Genomic DNA, 5401 nt, shown 5'->3' with positions numbered 1-5401 from the left:
TTTTGATTTATTTTTGGCATTTTTTTGTAAAATTTTATTATGATAGGACAGTGTAGAGGAGATGGGAAGTGAAGTGAGAGAGAGAGAGAAGGGGTGCGATATGTCGGTGCGCTGCCCACAAAGCTATTGGCGCCGACTGTACATTATAGTTGTGTGATTCCTAAATACACTGATTTGACACTGACAAAACTATTTTAGACCACTAAGTTTACCATCAGCACAACATGGCCAGGATCATAATGCTGCAAAAAAGAAACACCAATTGGTTAAGCAGGAAGATTGAGGCACAAAGTGAGTGTTCAGGGGTTAGGGGTAAAGGGTTAGGGGTCGGGTTTGGGGGCAGGGGCTTTGGTGTACCCCCTACCAATGGGCCTGGGTGATTACAGGGATACCCTCTCACCATCCCTGACACTCCTTCTCTCCTCCTCTTGACTGCTCATTTTTGGTACTATAATTTCAGGCTTTCGGGTTCCTCCACAAGGAGGACACAGTTACTAATTTCGGACTTCCCTCTAAAACACAGGTTTTCAGAGGAGAACCTGAAAACCAGTCCTAAAGCTGTCCGCTCTCTCGTTTCCCCTCTCTTTGTTGATTGTCCTTCAACAGAAATGTATCAACCATCACTCAGTCCAAAAGAGGAGCACCCTCCTCCCCACTCCCCCCTTTCTCCAATCCCCCATGCGGGTTCAAGTCTCCGCGTGAATGTGTTTGAGACAGAGAGGCCGTCATACGCATACTTCATCGCGCAGCTGTACGAGCTATGAGAAGCATACGCTGTGAGCGAGCTTTTAGCAGCGCATCGTTCTTATCGGCCAGAAGGCTCCTTTAGAGGACTAGATCGCTTTCACAGCCGTTTTCATCTCGCCATTTATCGAGAATCAATTGCAATCCGTTTTGTGGTATCCTGCGTTGCTTAAAACTCAGCTTCACAAGACTGGGTCTCTACAGCCAGCATGCTCTGCAGGAGAGGGGGAAGGAGATGGGTCAGGTCAGGTGAGGCTTTCACAAGTAAGTACATTTATAAGAGGAGAAGTGGGATGCAGGTGGGATGGTGTGAAGACTTTTCCCTGCAAGCTAAAACACCTGAGCCCCCACCCCTCGTTTTGGTGACACACATACACACACACACTGCACATACAATTTCCACTCCCACATGTACCACAGGTGTACATTCACTTCACAAAAGTGGACGCAGGCAGATAGACCGATCGAAGGCGGAAGGAGGGGGAGAATGGGCAGGAGATTGAGGCTCATTCTGGCAAGCCATTCAGGGGAATCATGGGAAAGAGGAAGAATCATATTCACAGCCAATCAGAGGGCCCCATCTCATGTTCTCAGCCAATCAAAACACCCCCATCGCAGCCAAACATACATTAAACTAATATTTACAAGAACTATTCTAACATGGGTGAATTCTGAACACAATCAAGAGAAGAAAAAAACTGGACAATTAATTTCTACAAAATGTTTACTGATTCCATTTTGGTACGAGTTTCAAATCGTAGCCCTGGTATTTTGAGCAGAGAGCGTTTAGTGATTGTAAGCGTAGAGAGAAGAACTAAGAGAAGCCGTTAGGCTACACTGTCAAAGGGGGAGAGTTATTATGTATTATTTCAAGAAAAACATCCACACGCACACTTACTCAAACATACACACAAACATACAGTGGGGGAGGTCCTACAAACCTTACCTAAAAAACAAGAGTAAAAAAAAAGAAAGAAGAGTAAAAAAAAACAGAGTCAATACAATGGAAACTCAAAGCATTGGGGAGACATTTCAGTAAATGCACACTCAGTACCAAGGCTCTGTCCAAAAGATAGAGAGAAGAGGAAAAGTATAAGGTTTAAACACCATGGCATGAGCACCAGAATGGGTGAACAGATGTGATTGTTTGTTTGCGTGTAGGTTTGTGCATGTATGCAGCAGAGCCCTTTGCACTAAGAGCGAGTGTGTTTTCAAATAGTTCCCAACCTGAACACTTGACTGGGTCAAACATATACACCGTTCACTTTCTTCTGACTCATTTTCTCCACAGTTTCCACAAAAGTGATTTGCATGTAATTTGGTGTGCTCGCTTTGCACAAGCTCTCACTCTGGCCCTGCAAGATGGAACTAATCTACTTCCTCAAGCTCGCTGGAAGCTCTAGGACTTTTATCTGATCTGGAAAATCTCTTCCACTGCAAATCAACTTCAGCCACTCTCTGTCTGCTCAGTGTATTAAACACAAAGAGTATGATGACAGGTTGACGACAACCAAGAAAGGACAAAACTCTGATCTCTTGAGTGTCTTGCCAAGCTACAAAACAGATGGGCGGTGCCGGTGAGCACTGGAAACATTCCTAATCTCTCACACACTTGACTTGGCCAGGATGACAAGCTCTGGCTACGGCTGCTTCCTCTGGGTCCTCAGCACTGCGAGTTCTAAGAAAGCAGCCAATGGAGTGTGAGCTGCTACAGGAAAGGCCAAAAAGAAAGCTGCCATTCTGCTGTCACTGCTTAGGGAAATGCTGTCTCTGTGTGAAGCAGTGCTGGCAATATAAAATTAAGCAATACGGAGAACATCAGAATGATTTTATTGGCACATTAAGCTTCCTAATGGGCAAATAACCTCTTTCTACTGCGACTTGTGATTACGAGAGCAAATCAAATGAGATATTTTAAAAGTGGCTCTGATTTAAACATCAGCAGCAAAAATAGCACTGCTAAAAATGCTAGTTTCTTAGGTTGAAAAAAGTACATCTTTTTAAACAATTTCTGAGCAAACATTTTGTATCAATTTAATGCATCCTTACTGAATAATTATCCTGCAAATGTTTTGTAGTTTTTTTTACTATGGTTGATATGGGATGTTGAGGGAAGCGTTCACTGGGAACAAAAAAAAACAAAAAACAGACAGGATGCCTTTCCCATTTATGCACACTGAATACTGAATTAAGATCTTGGGCTTTTACACAATGCTGACTTCAGCACTTAAAACAGCAGAGCTATCTTAACAGCTGCAGGGCAGTGTCTAGAGAGTGTGCATGTGTGCAATAAAAAAGCAGTTTCTAAGGAGAGACTCAAACTCGCCTGATGGGCCAAATGACCTTGCAAAAGTTAGCTGACACAAACCTTCACTGTTTACTTTCAACAGAGGTCCTGAGAGAGAGCCATTCATATTCCTATCACTGATTTCTGTCAGAGCAAGTTCTCTTTGAATCAAAACCTTCTGCTAAACGATTTGTAAGGGTCAATTCAACAAGGCAGCATGTCAGAAAGGCAGCTGGGTTTGCCTTCTTTCACCTTGTGTTGAGAACAGATCGTACTGATTTACATGTGGGCAGATCAATTTACTGAAACATGAGGGTGTTTTCATGTTTCTGTGCAAACAAAACAAAACCTCCCACACGCTCCGAAGTTGTAGTGAGAAATAAAGGGAAAGAACAAAAGAAAGAGATCAAGACCTAGAACATCACAAATCTCTCCTCCTGTTGAAATGTGCTCAGATATCTAAACATTAGGGCTGCACGATAAATCGCATGTGATATTTAACGCGCATCTTGTCAGAAAGCCGGTTCAGTAATCAGCGGTAAATCTCCATCACGTGCGGGCTTTCACATTGAGCAGCATTAACTACACAGAGCCGTTGTTCACTGACGAGCTGCGCAAAAAATTGCGCGAATATGAACGTGGTTTTGCGCAGTTCGTCAGTGAACAACGGCTCTGTGTAGTTAATGCTGCTCAATGTGAAAGCCCGCAGGTGATGGGAGATTTACCGCTGATTACAGAACCGGTTTTTCTGACAAGATGCGCGTTAAATATCGCATGCGATTTATCGTGCAGCCCTACTAAACATCCTTTCAGGCTATAATACACTACATTTTATTCTGCACTTACTATTAAATTGATGCACTAAGAGGATGACCCATGTTAGCATTCCTTATTGTGTGCTTTATTTCCTGCAGGCTTTGCAGCGTGACTGCAGCACACATGCATCCTGAGGGGACGATAAGATGTGTGTGTGTGTGTGTCTCAGAAACCGCTGATCAATTTCTACATAGACCTCGGTTCGCCAACGACTGCATCAGCATGAGGTAATGACCAAAAACAGAGCGGTCTATAAAGCTAACTTTACTGTGCGTCTTGGGGTAAATTTATGCATCTACTCTGTCCTTGTTCAAAAACGACACACCCTTCCAAGTAACAGTGTTTCCTTCAAGTCAACATCAAATCGTACATCCCAACTCTGCTCTTTGCGCAACGAGAGACAAGGGATCTTCTGCAGGGAAGAATGGCTCATGTGAATGTTATTCTACCTTCTCGCACACATGCAAACCATACAACCACTGAACGCAGACAACAAGACTGCATTAATACAGCATCTCTGACATTCTGCAGGCCACAAGTCAAGTGCAGGGGAGAAAGTAAAGGGGGAACTGGGAGAGGACAGAGGGAAGGAGAAAGAAATGAACGAGCTGATCTTCCTCAAAGGCACTCCAAAGAACACAAAGTGAATGAATGCTTTTTTCTGGTATGATCGAGAGGATCTCATGACGGTTTGTGTTTTGGTTTCTCTTTGATCCTGGGCTACATAAAAATAAGGGTATGTCTGTCCATATCAGGGATGTTCATGAGTAACTGTGCAGTCAAGTAGTAGAAACACTATCTGGACAATGTAAATTGATTTAACTTTTCCTACTGAATCAATCCCTTATTTATTTTTAAATCTTAAGTCTGTAATGAAATTTAACTCTCCTAAGCTGTTCAATAATGGTCAGTAGTACAATAAAACGATGCACTTTTTGGGGATGTACAATTATTTAAATCTTATTTATACCTCCTAAACTGGGGTGATTTTGCAAATCTTTGCCCTTGCAAACAGAAAAACTGTAACTTATGGGTGGGTATGAATCTTTTGCACTCTGGATGTTTCATAGTTGGGTTTGTTCAATATTGTGGCTGATACATAGATTAATATTATTCATATTAACAATAGGGCTGGATGATATGACCAAAATTTATATCACAATATATTTCTTAATTTCGGTCGATACGATATAATTCCGATATCGATATGAACACTATTAAAAAAAGTCTTATAAAAACTGCCAAGAACGCCCACAACAGCTGTCTAGCAAACTTATGAAAAATGAATTTGGCAAGTCTATGACACCTCATATAAAACCATATAATATTTTAGGAAAAAAAAAAAAACAGCATAAATAAATTAATGTTCATACAAACAAGAAATGTGAAATCACTGTCAAATAATCGTCTCAGACTCACCTAATTAATATTAATATCTTTAACTTCAAACTATAGGCTAACATACACTACCAGTCAAAATGATTCAATGAAAAATTCAGTTTTGATCACAGGAATAAATTATATTTTAAAATATATTGAAATAGAAAGCAGTTA

At 41.5% G+C, this 5401-nt stretch overlaps 1 protein-coding gene across 6 annotated transcripts in view; it reads right to left on the bottom strand.

Annotated features, from left to right (window-relative positions):
* LOC107721478 (G patch domain-containing protein 8-like) overlaps positions 1-5401 on the bottom strand; it is a 34236-nt gene that overhangs the window by 10687 nt on the left and 18148 nt on the right. Inside the window, exon 5 of one of the 6 annotated variants that reach the window (XM_016529491.1) lies at positions 201-242. The exons of the other annotated variants lie outside the window; for them this stretch is intronic. The gene's annotated coding sequence lies outside the window, so the exon portion shown is untranslated. The remainder of the gene's footprint in view (positions 1-200; positions 243-5401) is intronic. 6 annotated transcript variants of the gene reach the window in all.

Source organism: Sinocyclocheilus rhinocerous, unplaced genomic scaffold (assembly GCF_001515625.1).
Source record: "Sinocyclocheilus rhinocerous isolate Xijiao unplaced genomic scaffold, SAMN03320098_v1.1 scaffold481, whole genome shotgun sequence".
Classification (NCBI taxonomy): domain Eukaryota; kingdom Metazoa; phylum Chordata; class Actinopteri; order Cypriniformes; family Cyprinidae; genus Sinocyclocheilus; species Sinocyclocheilus rhinocerous.
This window is presented reverse-complemented; position numbering and strand designations above follow the sequence as displayed.